The 17,855-nt window shown below is 49.3% G+C and overlaps 1 long non-coding RNA gene across 1 annotated transcript; it reads left to right on the top strand.

Moving 5' to 3' along the window:
* The first annotated feature begins 14,445 nt into the window (after positions 1-14,445).
* On the top strand, positions 14,446-17,224 carry LOC142461654 (uncharacterized). Its single transcript, XR_012786912.1, has 2 exons — positions 14,446-14,887; positions 15,479-17,224. It is a non-coding gene; the product is annotated as an uncharacterized LOC142461654 (long non-coding RNA).
* Positions 17,225-17,855: the final 631 nt, after the last annotated feature.

Here is a 17,855-nt window from a genome sequence, read left to right on the forward strand (position 1 = left end):
GATGGGTGTTGAGTCAACTTTCCCAGCACATGTCTTTTAGGAGCTTCCTGCACGTGGATCTACAGGAGGTGGCAATTGTCCAGATGTTGGCACTCCCTTGCCATCTATTCTGTGGAGCCTGAGATGGCTCTCAGATGTGATGTTGCGGGCCAAGATATTTGAAACTAAAACAACCTACGGAGTTCATGACAGGCTGGGAAGTGTGCACTGCCTCTCCTCTGCTGCTCACGGGGGTCCTGGCGTGCTGTCTGTGCGGAGCATGCGGCTTCTGTTTCCATGATGCATTTGACATAAAATGTGACCTCGTTGACAAGTATCACCCCCCCCCCTAGCTTTAATGGAAACACAATCTGTAATGCGTAGCCCCTAATTAATCAACAAGTCTGTTTTTAGTTCAATCTACTATGATCTTCAGGAAAAAAACAAAAGTTTATCCATCTTGTGGTTGTCACTAGTAGGGGGCCATTGAGCTAGCCCCCTGCGTCGTGGCCGACAGCGACCCCAGGCACAATGGTATGCAGTGCTGTCTGGTCCTGAAAGATCCTGGAGGACCTGCAGGTTTGGGGGCTCCAGAGGGTTTTCATGGGGTGATTTTTGGAATAGATCACCAACCCTTCCAACCTCACAGCAACACTCTGATGCATGGCAGCTACGCATAGACCCCCAAACCCAAACCAAACTCACTGCTGACCCCTGGCGACCCCCGTGGGTTTCTGAGACTGGAAAGTATTGACAGGAGTAGAAAGCCCAGTCTTTCTCCCTTGGAGCTGCTGCTGGTTTCAAACTGCTGACCATGCAGATGGCAGCCCGACACATAGCCATGACACCGCCAGGCCCCAAAGCAGGACGATGAGAAAGAAGTGCAGTCACTGAGAATTGAACCAGGTCTCTGGAGCAGAAGTGCGATTCTGTGACTGCTCCTCTACCTGGTTAGCAGGTGTGAATGCATTCAGGTGATATCAGTAATTCCTCTCAGGATGAGCTGCAGCCTGCTCTAAGCTGTAGCCTACTCTGAGCTGTAGTCTACTCTGAGCTGTAGCACATTCTGAGAAGTATCTTTGAACTGTATCTTACTCTGAGCTGTATCTTACTCTGAGCTGTAGCACACTCTGAGTTGTAGCATACCCTGAGCTGTAACTTACTCTGAGCTGTATCTTACTCTGAGCTGTATCTTACTCTGAGCTGTATCTTACTCTTAGCTGTAGCATACTCTGAGCTGTATCTTACTCTGAGCTCTAGCACACTCTGAGCTGTAACATACTCTGAGCTGTAACATACTCTGAGCTGTATCTTACTCTGAGCTGTAGCATACTTTAAGCTGTATCTTACTCTGAGCTGTAACTTACTCTGAGCTGTATCTTACTCTGAGCTGTATCTTACTCTGAGCTGTATCTTACTCTGAGCTGTAGCACACTCTGAGTTGTAGCATACCCTGAGCTGTAACTTACTCTGAGCTGTATCTTACTCTGAGCTGTATCTTACTCTGAGCTGTATCTTACTCTTAGCTGTAGCATACTCTGAGCTGTATCTTACTCTGAGCTCTAGCACACTCTGAGCTGTAACATACTCTGAGCTGTATCTTACTCTGAGCTGTAACTTACTCTGAGCTGTATCTTACTCTGAGCTGTATCTTACTCTGAGCTGTATCTTACTCTTAGCTGTAGCATACTCTGAGCTGTATCTTACTCTGAGCTGTAACATACTCTGAGCTGTAGCACACTCTGAGCAGGCATAGCATAGAGCCTGTGCCATAGTGGGACACAGGGAAGGCCCAGGTTTAGTCTAAAAGACTGGAAAGCTGAAAGACTAGAAAGCAATCAAGGTCTCTGCTCACGCAGGTGATGCCTTATCAGGCCACCTAGTTTGAGAAACTAAGTGTACCTGTACTCCCTCCTCTGATGTGTGGAGACACTGTTGGCCATGTGACTCCCTCCCGCCAGGGCCATCTGTGTCGTTCCAGTGCCATCACCCTTGGCATTGCAGGTGCAGGAGTCAATGCTCTCTACTTCCCATGGAGGTCAGAAGGTCTGGTGAGCTCACAGGCAGCCCATGGCCTGCTGGGCTTGGCTAGCTACAAGCAGGTCAACACAGAAGATCCGCAGAAGGGGCGGGGCCACAGCAGATCTGCAGAAGGGGCAGGGCCACACACACTGGGAAATCTTGTGCCCAAGCTTTGCAGTCAGAGACATTTCTGCAGCTTCCGACAACTAGGAATAATGAGAAAACAAAAACCCCAATAATAAAAGGGGGCTCACTAAGGCCAGGGGAGAGGGGCAGCAGGATGGGGCAGGGAGGGAGAAGGAAGATGAGGAGGAAGAGGTGGAGGAAAAGGAGGAGGAAGAGGAGGAGGAGGAGGAAGACAAAGCAGCCCTTCCAGGGGCATTCACTGGGAGGCTGTGTCACTGTTTGGATCAGTCGGGCTGCGCATCTACATGGAGTGTGTGCTTGTATGTGGTATAGTCCACGCTTCAAGGGAAAAATTAAAATGGATGGAATACAACTTTCCTCTAGTTCCTAAATGCATCCTCTCTGCCACTATCATGATCTCAATTCTACCTTACAAATCCGGCTAGACAGGAGGATGTGCACTGGTGCAGCTAGGAATTGGGAACATAGGTAATCCAGGATGGATGATCCCTTCAGGACCAGTGGGGGGAGAGAGGCGATACCGGGAGAGTGGAGGGAAGGTGGTGTAGAAAGGGGGAACCGATTACAAGGATCTATATATAACCTCCTCCCTGGGGGATGGACAACAGAAAAGTGGGTAAGGGGAGATGTCAGACAGTGTAAGCTATGACAAAATAATAATAATTTATAAATTATCAAGGGCTCATGAGGAAGGGGGGAGTGTGGAGGGAGGGGGGAAACTGAGGAACTGATGCCAAGGGCTTAAGTGGAGAGCAAATGTTTTGAGAATGATGAGGGCAACGAATGTATCAATGTGCTTGACACAGTGGATTGATGTATAGATGGATTGTGATAAGAGTTGTATGAGCCCCCAATAAAATGATTTTAAAAATAAATTAATTCAATTAAAACAACAACAGGTAAACCTCATTCTGGTATTCCCTGCTTTCAGCTAAGATCCATTTGATATCCGCTCAGATCCCTTCCTTGTCCCCATCCGCTATGAAAATACAAAATAACACAAAACCAAACCTGGCCTCTGGCCTCAGCTGGGAGTAAACATAGCTGGAGCCAGGAGGTCAGGAGAGACAGCCTTCCCTTCAAGGTGGGTGCTACCTCCCATCACTGTGGGCAATACCACGCTGAGTGCCAGGCACACCCAGTGGAAGGACCACTCTGTGGAAGTCCAGGCTGAACGTGAGCATGCAGAAATGGGTCAGATTCGTGGTCCAGTGTGTGTGTACGTGGAGGGGGAGTGTTGGGGCGGGGGGAAGAACAGCCAAGCACAAACCAACTGCAATGTGTGGAGAGAAACGCTCTGATAGGAGCTGCTGCCCAGTTATTTCGGAGCCCCAAGGGACTCCACGGCGTCCTTCATGAATGACTGTTTCGGAAGTAGATTATCCGGCCTTTCTTCTGAGAGGCTTTGGATACCCTGTCCACCCCCCACCCACCTTTCGGTAACCTGTCAACTCCTGTAACCGAGCGCAGTACACAGGGCCTCCGGATGCTGCACTGTGGAAGCGCTAACCCAGTCTCAGGGGTGCTGGGATACGAATCTGATCTCCCGAGACTCACGGAAGGCGGGCCTTTGTCTCGGGAGCCCTGGTGGTGTAGCGGTGACGCACTGGGCTGTGCTCCGCATGGTCGGCAGTTTGAAACCGCCATCAGCAACATGGGAGAAAGACTGGGCTTTCTACCCCATAAACAGCTACCGTCTCAGAAACCCACAGGGGGTCACTGTGAGTCACCAATGACTCGATGGCAGAGGACTTGGTTTGTTTTGGCGTCTGTCTCGCACCCATTGGTAGGAGAGTCACAACAACCTGAGTGGCAGGCAAGGAAAGAGCTCTAAGGATGTAGAGCAGTTTGCTCAGGAGTCCTCGAAGAGCCAAGCAGAATAGAGTTGTCCAATGTTATTTCTAGCCAGCTGTGTTGTAGTCTTTCTAGAGGGGGTGTTTCAGCCGGGTTTCTCAGGGTGGCCAGGAGAGGAAACCCTGGAAGGATGTGTAGACTAGGGTCTTCTTTTCTGAGGCTGCTGCCACAAACTGCTGTGAAATGGATGACTTAGCCCATCACAAAGGTATTGTTTCACACTTCAGGATACTAGAAATCTAAAGATCCTCACCTCTTCCTGGCTTCTCACAGCTCCTGGTTAAGCCTTGGCATCTTGGCAGGTAGCTGCATTTGCCTCCATCTTCATCCGGCCATCATCTCCCCCCATGCTTCCTCTGTCTCTAAGGACAACAGTCATGCTGGATTAGAGTGTAGGCAACCGACCCCAGTAGGACCTTATGTGAGCTAATTCTTTCCACCAAAATCTTATTTCCAAACAAGCTCACTCCTACATGCAGTGGTTTAAGAGGCCAGCGTTTTGGAGACCCTCTGGATGGCCACAGACCACGAGCCATTGTCTGAACAGATGGCAGGCATGCAAGTATGCTGAGATCCTGAGCCTCTTTGCCTTGTGGTGATGGTGGTGTGGTGGCTGGAGGGGTGGGGGAAGCCTTGTTACGTCCAGCTATGGTGGGGGTGCATTCGGTGCTTATGAGAAAGGTGGGGTACAGTGAGCCCCACTGCACTGCCTCCCTAAGCAGCTGCCGCTCTGCAGAGGGCTGCTGGTTCAGTCTAAAGGCATTTCCACCTTCGGGTCACCGTGGGAAGGCGAGCTCAGTCACGGCCCTACTTTTCTGAGTCAAGTCCCAGTAGGTGCTCTGCTAAAGCACGTGACTCTCAGGCCTCACATCCCTCACGTGCATTTTCTACTCCATTGATTCCTTTTGCACATGTGTTGTCTGTTGGTGGTTCAGCGGAAGACAGCCCTCTTCACTTCCTCTCCTAACAAACGCTCTTGCTTCCTGTCTAAAGAAGCGTGACCGCTTCAGCATAAGCCATGCACCAAGGGTGGCCCCCCAGGTGCGTGCGCCTGCATGAGTCTTTACCCAAGGGAAGTTTCCATTTGCTTTTTTTTTATATAAGTTAATATCTCAGGCCAGTTATATATGTGTGTATCTGTATGAGTATATGTAGACATCCTGTAATATACATTTGTTCCCCATTGCATTGGGTAAATCTGTTGCCCAATGTTAATGTTGATAAACACCGAAATTTAAGATGTTGATAAACCAGGATGTCACGTTGAGGATTAAAGGGTGCCTGACCCGAGTCATGATATTTTCAATGGCCTCATATGCGGGTAAAGTTGGACATTGACTAGGGAAGACGAGAAGCATCCATGCATTTGGTGGCGGTGCTGGTGAAGAATATTGGAAGTACCATGGACTGATGAAAAGGACAAACAGGCCTGTCTGGAAGTCCGGCCAGAGGCAAGGATGGCAAGCCTTACCTCCCATTCTTTGGGCGTGTTTTCAGGAGAGACCAGTTCGTGGAGACGGACACTGTGCCCGGTAGAGGAAAGGGGCGGGGAAAGAGGAAGAGCCTCAAGGACATGGATTCCCACAGCGGCCACAACAACGGCATCGTGCACAAGAACAACTGTGGGGAATGCGCAGGACCGGCAGCACCCCCTGCAGACCCACAGAGGTTCCCTGTTGGTCGGAACTGATTGAATGGCACCGAACCACAACACCATTTCATTTTTTTTTTCAAAGCTCTATTTTTTCTTTTACTACGTTCATCAAAAACAGGAAGCCAACGGCTTGACTATTCTTCCTGTGAACCAACATAGAGGGTGTCCTCACCTGCCCCCGTGAGCAGGCAGCACAGGGCTGCTAGGTTCAGGGGACCTGCGGGAGTGAAGGGCCCGGAGCTGGACCCTGGGGTGTCAGACAGGCAGGAGTGGGAGGTGGGCAGCTGTGCCAGCTGATGGCCCAGAGCTGAGCCTGGGAGGCACAATGCAAGAGGCGTCCACAGCAAGCTGGGGAGCAGGATACAGGAGCCAGGCAGGGGCAGGCTGCCCCAGGGATGGCATGTTCTATAGAAAGGAGGTGACAGGCAAGTACTGACTAGCAGATGATGCCCTTCAGTAACAGTGACACTGGAATGACAATCTTGGACCTTCTGTTGGGCTCATGTCAACACCTTGCGCTGGACCGGAGCCACACATATGCACTTCAGAGGGGGCTTCCAGTAGGTCTTGGAGAATTTTCATTAGCTTTCAATTCCACTCTCCTATGAAGGTCTTGGCATCCTCTCCCCCAACCCCATCTCCTTCACCCCTGTACACAATTCCATGGGTGCATTTGACCTCTTCGATTCAGTCCAACACCATGTCGTAAGTTACTCCTTTGCAATGAGCCATCTCTATTTCAATATTAACCAGAGAGTCGCCAGTGCCAACGAAAAGAACCAACTATGGTTTCCAGGCACGGGGGTTGACAGACAGTCATCTCGGGGTTGCTGAGGTGGCTGGCGGCCAGCACAGAACTCATTGGCACACTTGCCAAACAGGCTTCTTCCCTCTAGTTGCAGCCACCTGGCAGCCTCTTCCCAGGGCTGGGGTGAGACTGAGCGGGAGCATGTGCAGAGAACCCTTGAAGTTCCAGAAACAAAAGGCCCTCTATCTGGAGAAGCCATTCGACCACCGTCACCTGTCCAAGATAAATAGCCTTTTCTGCTACTCTTCAGGGAGCCAAGAAGGCACCAAGGCGTCTCGTCTCTGCCTGAATGTGCACCCTGCTCCCTCCCAGCATGCACTGGGAACCCACCTAGAAGCAGGCTTTGAGCTTCCCAAGGGACGTCTCCTTTTCCTGTTTACGTGCTAGATTGGCTCTCTGTACAACTCTAGCCTGGGCACCAACTCCCTGTGGTGTCACCACTACACCTGCTGTGTGAAGTGGCCCGTGAAGGCCAGTTCTTCTCTGTGGTGTCATTTGTGGTTTTCTTTGACTGATGGAATATTTGGAGATGCAGAGATGAAGATATCTGATGCATGTCTTTCCCGTCCAGAGGCAGACCAGGGCACAGAGTTACATCCGTCTAAGGGAAAGATACAAGTAACTACAATGTGGGATTAGTGGTGGGATGTCATACCAGACAAAGAAACCAGAGCAAACCACTGCCCTCGAGTTGATTCGGACTCCTGGCCACGGTGCAAGACAGAGTGGAAGTGCCCCTGTGGGTTTTAGGGACCATAAATCTTAACAACAACATAAGTCTCATCGTTCTCCTACTAAGTGGATGCTGGCCTTGAACTGCTGGCCTTGTAGTTAGAAGTCCAGTGTGGAACCCGCTGTATCACAGAGCTCCTTCATATCATATCTGAGGGGGAAACCTATGACCGGGATGAGTTATTTCTCTGGGTTAAGTACTCAAGTCATTCTTCATCTCCACTTGACCTCCCATCAGTGTCCACAGCCTCAGCACCCCCACGTGGTAGGTCTTCCATGATATGTTCATTTCCTAGACGTCCCCTCCTCCCACCTCTGGCCACGGGCGGGGGTTTCTGTCTGTGCCAGAGAGGCCACCTAGCCCAGATGTGATGCAGATGGCCACCGAGATGTCCAGCGTGTCCTAAGCCCTGAGAAACTTTCAGGATGGCCCTCTGATCACAGTTCTTGAGATAGTACTCAAGCGGAGGACTGGCCTCCTTCACTATGGTCAGGGGTGCATCGCCTGGGCAGCAGCGTCCCCACCCTATGCCTATCCTTGGGATGTGTGCCTCCACAGCCCAGTCTAAGTTGACCGTAGCAAATGACACCATGTGACGACACCCGGTCCGTCCGCCTCTCCATGTGTTGCCGAAGATCTGCCGTGTGCCGGGCACTCTGCTCCACATTGAGACCTGGGCTTTGTGTGCGATGGACAGAAGCTGGGAATACTGTGACGCTATGCAAAGCCTGTACTATTTTGGGGTTTCGATCCGTGATCACCGAGTTGGCCCTCGATTCATGGCGACCTCAGGCCCAGTGGAAGACAGACTGCCTACTCCAGCAAATGTCCTTTGATGGGTTGTGGATTAGGTGCTGGTGATCCACAGGGGTTTTTATTGGCTGATTTGGAGAAGTGGCTCAAGAGGCCTTTCTTGCTAGTCCGTTTTATTCCGGAGGCTCCACTGAAACCTCTTCAGCAGCGTGCAAGTGTGGTTGGGGCCACCGCGTTGGCTCTCACGCAAAGTGACCCTATGTACATCACAAGGAAACACTCCCCTACCCCCCATACTGTCCTCACTATTGTTCTTATGGACAATGTTGTGACCACTGTGTCCATCCATCTTGTGAAGGGCCTTCCTCTTTTCTTGACCAAGCGTGACGTCCTTTTCTGGGGGCTGGCCTCTCTGGACGACATGCCCCAAATACGGGAGACACAGTCTGGCCAACCTCACTTCTAAGGAGCAATCGGCTGCTTACTTCTTCCCCGACAGATTTATTTGTTTGTTTGTCAGTCCACAGAGCTGTCATGTTCAGCAGCAGAGCAAACCTACAAGCCCCCATGGCAGGTGGCTGGTGGCTGTGGAGGAGGTGTCTTGGATGGGAGTTGAACCTGAGTCTCCCACATTGCAGGTAAGAATTCGGCCGCTGAAATGACACAACTTACACACTTCTATATTAGTACAACTGACACGATCCATGTGTGTACACTAGCAAACCGGACTAAATAGAAAGAGATGAAAACATACCCGCCCCTTCCAAAAAATAAACACCAAACAGCATATAGTTGTCACTCACTCTCCTTCCCCAGCAAAGCCTGTTTGCTGTGTGTCACTGAACCATCACGTATTAGAGTATCATTTCCTCCCTGGGCAGATAATTGCTCTCGTTCACACGCTTGCCTGCCTTCACCCCACTGGTCTGTCTCATGCGAATCCATTCCTCTTTATTTATGGGCAACCCCCTGCAATTTGAAGCCCCCGTAGGATCTGGCTTAAAAACCATGCACCCTGCAAAGACTTCTTTGGTTCTCTGAGATCAGATTCATTCCTCCACCCCCATGTCCCCCTCTCACTGACCTTGGTCTAGGCTAACGTTAGCATGTGTCACTTTTCTATGTCATCATTCATCTCTTGTTTGAACGACTTGACTATTTGACAGCCATTTAAATACCCCACTGCTATTGATTGTGACCCTATAAGACAGGGGAGAACTGCTCTTTGGGGTTTCTGAGCCTTGAAATCTTTACAAGATTGGACAGTCTTATTTTTCTCCTGCTGAGCAATTGGTTGGTTTGAACCACTGACCATGTGGTTAGCAGCTCAGGACACCAGGGATCCTTTATTTAAATATCGAAGCAGGTCAAGGCAGAACCCAGGACATCACCACGGCTCCCATTTGCTTCTACTTGCTGGCTGATGCCTCTCACGAACTTCATACCACTCGGCAACTTACACAACAGGGTCAGAGCGAGCTGATGCCATTTTGGAGTAGCAGAAGGCCAGTTTTACTTTTGAATGAAAATTTTACTTCATGAGTGGTTGGTTATCAGTTCTGTATGATGTTCAAAGTCCATATAGAGTAATGGATTCTTGATAGTTGTTTCCAGGGCCTGTCTCTCTCTCTCTCTTTCTCTCAACTGGACAGAGCTAGGGTGTGCTCTGAAATGACAGAGATGAGTTTCAGGGGACAATCAAACCTGGCCCACTTCCAGCTGTCTATCAGCTGTTATGACACCAACTAGAAATCAGCCAGACATGTCACCCGAGGAAAGAAATTAGGAAACGACGGTGTTGTTTCTAATAGAGTGGCTGTACACAGACCCCAGTCCTTGTGACCCTGTGTGTCTGCAGGGCTTTGGACGGCTGGCTTTCAGGAGTGGATTGGCAGGGCTTTCTTCTGCAGTACCTTGGAGTGGACTTGACCCACCAACCTTTGGCCAGCAGCGGGGTGAGTTAACCATTTGTTACCCCCCGGGGGGGCTCCACGTGCTTCTAACAGAGACATGAAAGATAGAGCGGTGTTTGAGAAACAGAGCTGTATTTAAAATATAGCCGAGCACGTTCTTTGAACTCATTTTAAATACGTTTCAGTTTTTAAAATACTTTTTTCTTTTTGATGGAAGGCTTTCTTTGTTCTATGTTGTTGTTGTCAGAGTTTTGTCTTGTTTTGGGTTCTGTCTATGAAATCCAGGACATGGAAATCTATAGAGATAGTAATTGGACTAATGGTTTTGTGGGGGTGTGGCAGGGGAAGTTGGGGGTAGGGGGAGATGGGGAGCTAATAACAATGAGTACAAGAAAGAAGACAATGCTCTAAAGTTGATTGTGGTGATGATTGTACATCTCGTCTTGATGTGACTGAACTATTAAATTGTGTGATGTGTGATCTATGGATCCTGTGCCCATCAAGCTATATAAATATATAATATATATTTTCATTACATATAAACTTACCATTATGTATAAACATCTCTAGCTCTATCTATCTATCTTTATAGCAGACAATGTTTGGCAGATACTCAATTTGTGTAGCAAACAAAGTATCACTGTGGTCGATGCTGGAAACAGAGAGGCCACATGGCTCTTTCCTGGAGGGCCCACAGGCCCCTGGGGAAGGTGATCATGCAAACGCTAACAATGAAATCAGAGAGACTAGAAAAGAGGCTTGGTGGTATAGTGGCCTCCTTACTGAGATGCTTGCCATAAGTTCAAACACACCAGATGGTTCTTGGGTAAAAGATGAGGCTGTCTACTACAGTCAAGACTTACTGGTAAACCTAAAGGGGAAACTCTACCTTGTCCTATAGGTTCACAATAGGTGGGAAGGGACTTGAAGGCAATGAGATTTTTTTTTTTATTAAATAAGAGACTGTGGAAGCTGGAGTGACGTTCAGATTGAAGGGCCATGGTCCGTGTTAGCTTTCATCAGGGGAGGGGACAGAGCTCTTTTAGGCAGAGGAATCATGGAAAGCTGAAACAGGGGACTTGAGCAGTCAGGATTGTTTCTTAACATGCCCATGATTTCTAAAAACTATCTAAGGACCCACACAAAAAGAGAGGAGCATTAAAATAAAAAAGAAAGAGAATTTCTAATAAGATGTTTCCATATGCTAATGACTACCTCTTATGCCCCACTCTGGAGACCATTGCTCTAGGGCAATGTGTCTCAATCCGTCAAGTGCATTGAATTTGCATAGGGCTCTCGTTAAAGTACAGATTCAGACTAAGTCGATTAGGGCTGGGGCCTGAGGTGCTGTATTTCTAGTATCTTCCCAAGTATTCCTGTTGCTGCTGGTTTGGAGGTCACAGTGAACAGCAAGTAGAAGAATGGCAGGTAGTACAAGATTGGGCGTATGCGTATGTGTGAGTGTGTGTGTACAAGGTGTTGTGTGCCATGCATCAGGCTTGCCACTGAGAGACAGTGAGGAACTGGCAGTGTTTTATTCAGAATGGTACCATATCTGCCTGATGGCAGTGTGGACAATGGCTGGGCATGGCCTGGACAGGACATAGGAGGGGAGGCTGTTTCAACAATCTAAGGGTGATATCAGGAGTCTGAGCATTAGCAGTGACAGGAGGAATAGAGAAGATAGGAAGGTGGAGTCAAGAACTACATCAGAGGCACAACTGATAAAGCATGCTGATTGGTTGGATGGAGATGGTGGGGCAGCAGGCAATGAGGCCGAGGCGGAGGGAGGAGGGAAGAATAACTTCTGCGAATCACTTATGGAAGAGTGAGGTTCGGTGCCTCCTTTGGGGAGTATGCAGTGCGGATAGAACAAGTCGGGTGGAAAGAAGTGTCCAGGTAATCCCAGCAGAGTGACTCATAGAGCTAATCACATTGCTGACAGGTACAGGTGACGCCACATTACAAGAGAGAAGCGAGAGGCAGAGAAATGACTGACAAGCGTTGGTCCTAGTGACTGGAAGAGAACGGCAGGCAGTGGATCTCTGCCCAGTAGAAGTCCAGGGTCATAGGAATCAGATCAGGGCAACAGCAAACACTCCAACATGACCATTACATAAGGATGAGGATGGATTTAATTTTTAAGTGTTCAAGATGGTTTAGTGGCTTCAGAAGTTTAGTGCAGTACCATATGCTAATGAGCTAAAGAGGGGGTTTGTGGTAGACATAGTAGTGGCCCCTCAAAAATGAACCTGCCCCAACCCCTGGAACCTTTAAGGTGCTGCTTTACATGGCAGATGCGACCTGTAAGTGCCCAGACTTCAAGAGGAAGAAGCCCAGTCCATCCACACGAGTCCTGTGCAGGGAAAGGAGAGGCAGGAAAGTGGGTCAGAGAGAGACAGAATGAGGACTGAGAAGGTAGAGGACACAGACCGGGAGTCCAGGAACATGATGATCTCTAGAAAGTTGGCTACCGCCAGGAACAAAATGGGGATCTCAGCGGGACACACGGGCTGTTGAATTCTACCAACGCCCTGATAAAAAAAAGGGATGCCTTCCCAGGGCCCCCAGGATGGAGCGCAACCTGCCAACACCTTGCTTTTTAGATTGATGAGACCCATGCTGATTTCTGACCCCCAGAGTGAGAAGAGATGGCTTGAAGTCACTGTGATTTTTGTAATTTGTTACAGTAGCGGTAGGAAACTAAGATAGGGTGGATAGGAGGCAAAGTATGGGGGGCAATGGTGTACTGTACCTACGTATTCTTCTGACTTACCAACAAATCTGACTGCATCCTTTTGGGACCTAACTATTTTCTGCCTTGAATGTTCTGTTGCTGTCTTGTGTTTTCCAGGCACTCTGGTGACGTAGTGGTTATGTGTTGGCCGGCGATCTGCAAGGACAACAGCTGCTCCTCAGGAGAAAGCTGAGACTTTCTATTCTCATCAGGAGTTACCGTCTTGGAAATTCACCCGGACAGTTCTACCCTATCCTATTGGGTCACTGTGAGTCGGCATCAACTTGATAACTGTGAGTTATCATGTGTTTCCAGTAATGGAAGCCATGCTCACATTGAGAGGAAACAGGATGTGGACGTGATAGGGATGTCGAAGGAGCCTTGGTGGAGTAGCGGCCTGTGTGCTGGTCCGGGTAGACGAGAGAACACATGCAGGGAGACTCATGTGTATACGAAAGAACTTTATATAAAGAGTAATTGTGCATTAAGAAAACATCCCAGCCCAGTCCAGGTCAAGTCTATAGGTCTGATATTAACCCATATGGCCGATACCAATCTATAAAGTCCTCTTCAGACTCATAAAACACATGCAATGATGCTGAATGCAGGAAGATCACTGGCCAATGGGAGGTAGATCTTGTGGATCCAGTGGCACTGTAAGCATCTCATGGCTGCCAGGGGTCTCCACGTGGCTCCTCCAGCTCAGGGCACTAATGTAGTGCCATGTGTCTTGTCAGCTGCAATGTCTCCCGAGGAGACATTTATTTATCTCCTTCATGCCTCCAAATGAGGTCATCAAGCTGCAATCTGACAGGCTAAACTCCACCCCTTCCCTCCTAAATCTCAAATTGACAGAAGATTACTTAACTACTACAGCCCGGGATCTGAAATATCAGCAGTTTGAAACCACCAGATGCTCTAGGGCAGTGGTTCTCAACCTTCCTAATGCCACGTCCCTTTATTACAGTTCCTCATGCTGTGGTGACCCCCAACCATAACTTTATTTTCGTTGCTACTTCAAAACTGTTATTTTGCTACTGTTATGAATTGGGTGACCCTTGTGAAAGGATCATTTGACCACCACCTCCCAAGGGGTCACGACCCACAGGTTGAGAACCGCTGCTTTATGGGAAAAGACTGATTTCTACTCTCATAAACAGTCTTGAAAACAGGGTCAGTGCGGCCTTGCCCCAAATGGTTGCTATGAGTCGGCATCGACTGGATGGGAGGAGTGAGTTTGGTTCTTTTGGGAGGGATTTCTCTATAATTACTGGGGACACATATGTCCCCTGTGGACTCTCTGCTGGTAGGATTGGTGAAATGAGGTCCATTTCTCCACGTTCTCACAGCTACACGGGCCCCTGCCAGGCGGTAGCTCGTGTGACACCTGAGAGAGCCGCTTCCCGCGAAACCCGAGAGGCTGAACATATTGGTGAGTGTTAAATGCTTCCGGAGCCACGAAAGCAGTAAAAGCCCACTTAGGAGCGATCTCTTTCATACAGCTGGGAACTGCCTGCACTTGGGAGTAGACGGCCAGCCCCTTCTTCTGAAGCACCGCTGCGTGGACTTGATCCCCCAACCTTTCCTGGAGCATTGAAGTGAGGTTGTTTTCAGAAATATGGATCACTGCTAGGCAAGGCCTGTGCCTGGGCTAGGTCTGCTGGCAGCCTTTAGCACACCCCAGTTCCCACCCTCTCGGCCTCTGGGCAGGGATCCCTCCCTCTAGTGTCCACAGACTCAGAGCCCTTCCTCCTGCGGATCCCCAGCTCCTGCCTCCTGGGCCTGAGGCGCCTTGGCTGTGGAAGCATCCTGGGTTTGCTGACACCACCCTCTTGCGGAGGAGGACTGGCCTGGCTGCTGAACACAGGCCTGCCATTGAAGGCATGCTGAAGAAGAGGCGTGCAAAACAAGGTGGAGCAGACACACCGTCCAGGGTGGATATTGCCCAGGGTGCAGTTGTGGGCAGTGCCTCGGGCAGGAAAGGAAGAGGGGCAGAGACTATAAAACACTTGAGAGTCTGGAAGCTTCTAGATCTAGAAGAAGGGGAAGGGAGTGCTCACCCTTCAGAGATTGACGTTTTGAGGGAGTTGACCTGTGGAAAGTTGGAATGCAAGAGACTAACGCCTGGCACTCTTAGAAGCAAACTGAATGGCGTTCTCACCACTGAACCAGCCCCCAGAGGCCCAGAGGCTTCATGTCCTGCCGTGTGCCAGCACCGCCTGCCCCACTCAGGAATGGGTTCCAGCACAGACCATTCCCCGTCTGGGGACGTTTCCTCCTGTCTAACGTGAGTTCCTCATGCTGCACTTGTGGTTTGGGTTTGCTTCGTTCTGGTAGAGGAAGAAAAGAACCTGTCGCCGTGTCCCACTTAAGAGTCCTTTAGACACTTGATGACTTGGGAAAAAATATTATTTTTCTCCCGTGGTCATTGAGAACTTCTCCTGGGATTTGGGAAATTCCAGAGAATCTTGTGAAATCACGATGCTCAGGGGTGGGGGCGGGGGTTGGGGTTGGGTGGGGACAACGAAGCAAAGTCAGAGGACAGATATTAAGGACCCCACCTCTGGTATGTGAAAGAAAGCCCTTTGCTCCGGACTCTGCATTTCCAAGGAGAACACTGTGCGGTGTTTAAAGACTACACTGTTCTCCTCTTCTGGCGCCTGCTGAGCATGGCGTCAAAGGCAGGGGGCACTTCACCCAGCCGCCCTTGTCTGGGTGTGAAACTCCCTGTTCAAGTCCACGCCTGTGTGCAGAGAGGGCTAGGACAGCCTGGACAAGGCATGTGCCTCCGTGTGTGTCTCTGTGGGAGGGTGGAGTGGCAGGGGGTGCGGTAGCACCTCCTTGCCACTAGTCAGCATATCTTTCTTTTTAATTCCAGGCCCTAGAAGCTGTCCCCATAGCCACCCACACACACTGTGGAACTGAAGAATTATTGGCAAGATGAGAGGCCCAGAACGCCAGGCTGGGCAGGGAGAGCATTCCATTATGATAACACACTGCCATAATCAGATGCAAAATTCTTCTCATATGAATTCTTATCCAACAGGGATTTTAGACTGCCACTTGTACACTGAGAAAGGAGGCAAAATGCATCCCCCTCCCCGTGTGTGTGTGTGTGTGTGTGTGTGTGTAATCAAGGGGTTCATGTGCTCCTTGGGGTCTCTACATGAACTGGAGCTGCCTGGGCTCTGTGTCCTTAGGGTTGCTCACTCACACCAACCAACCAACCACTCACCCACCCACCCATTTAACCAACCTCCTACCCACCCAACCAACCAACTCCCCGAGCACCTTTTACCTGGAGCCTCCTTGACTGATTCAGAACCTCTAGAGGCCACCCTTAACAACGGACTCTTCTGGAAGGCAATAGTAGTTAGTTTTTTTGGTGCCAACATGGCACCCGTGAGAAGATGTAGGCAGAGTTTAGCCTGCCAACCCAGTCACAGCCTGATGGTACCCCCTGGTGGGCATGGCCTTCTCATAAGGAGGATCCTGGGAACTTCCTCTCTCTCTCTGCTCTCACCTTCCTGCTGAAGAGCCATGCTGGGGGCTGCCAGAGCCTTGTGATGCTTCAACCACCACTGGATCCACAAGCCTTTACACCCACCAGCCTGTGAGCTTCCTGCATTCCGCATCATTGCATGTGGCTGTGTGAGTCTGAAGAGGGAGTTATGGACTAGTGCTGGACTACTGGACTAATATCGGATTATGGACTTGATCTGGACTGGGCTAGGATATTTTCTTAATATACAATTACTTCTTGATATAAAGCTCTCTTACACATCCGGTGGCATTGGATTTGTTTCTCTAGTCAACTCGGCCTAACATAAAGGCCATGCTAGTTATTGATGTCCTGTGCCCAGAGAGTGTTAGGGTGCAGAGCCAAAGCCTGAACAGGTCTCTGAGAGGACTGGGGCTGGTTGTGCCTGCTCATCCAAACACACACACACACACACACACACACACACTCCCAGAGCTCTGGCTGTGCTGATGGCCAGGAATGCAAGACTTCTTCCCAGTGCCCCTAGCTCCCAGCTGTTTCTACCTGGGTACCAAGCCTCTCTCCACATTTTGGTTTCCAACCATGGGGACCAAATGGAGAAGTCCCTGGCCATAGGCTTAGGTAGGGGACTGATGTGGGGCAGAGACTAGGAACATGGGTCTTTTTTTGTGGTGGTTGGATAATCTGTTGTCAATTTGAGACATACAAGGACAGGGGTGGAGTTTAGCCTGTCAATCAGGATGCAGCTTAATGACCTCATTTGGAGACACTAAGGAGATAAATAGCTCACTAAAGACGGGACAGAGGCTCACTCCCTGGGAGACATTGCAGCTGACAAGACACATGGGACTACACCAGTGCCCTGAGCTGGAGGAGCCACGTGGAGACCCCTGCCAGCCATGAGATGCTTACAATGCCACTGGATCCACAAGACTTCCCACCCACTTGCCTGTGATCTTCCTGCATTCAGAGTCATTGCATGTGGTGTGTGAGTCTGAAGAGGATTTTATAGATTGGTATCAGACATATGGGCTAATATCAGACTTATGGACCTGATCTGGACTGGCTGGGATGTTTTCTCAATATTCAATTGCTCTTGTAGATAAACCTTTTTCTTATACATATTTGAGTGACTCTGGATTTGTTTCTCTAGTTAACTCAGACTAACACATTTTACTTCCCAAAAGTATAGAAAAATAAGTCCAACATCCTGGTTTAAGTGAAGTACACTCTCTGACTTTGGCAATGGGAGACATAAAAATGTTGGAGGACACCCCATGCTCTGTAGAATTTCAATATGTCACTGGAAATAATTTACACTCTCACCTTTAATTCATTGTTGTATTTTTTTGGTGAGCAGGCATTTCTTTAGAAACCTCACAAAAAAAATCTTTAGATGCATAAATATTAAGTGCATTTTCTAAGCCTTAGTGTGCCCCCCTCCCCCAATGAAATCAATTCCTTTGAAGCTCTCTGTAAGGCTGCAGGTGCTTGGGCAGTATTTCAGGTTGTATTTCATTTACTAGTTTAAAATGTTATTTTTAATAGTTGATTTTTATTGCGAGGTGTTATATCGCACAGTTCACTATCCAGTCGTATTCAGAGGGCCCGTGCGATCATCGCAATCAAATGGGGAACATTTTCTTCCTTCTTGTGCCCACTGCTGCCGACTCCCCATTTCCCCCCAAGCTCCTTTTTTATGCCTCTAGGTACAGTATTCATCTATATTCATAGATCCCCCATCTCGACTTTA

The sequence above is a fragment of the Tenrec ecaudatus genome, chromosome 11, assembly GCF_050624435.1.
Source record: "Tenrec ecaudatus isolate mTenEca1 chromosome 11, mTenEca1.hap1, whole genome shotgun sequence".
Taxonomy (NCBI): domain Eukaryota; kingdom Metazoa; phylum Chordata; class Mammalia; order Afrosoricida; family Tenrecidae; genus Tenrec; species Tenrec ecaudatus.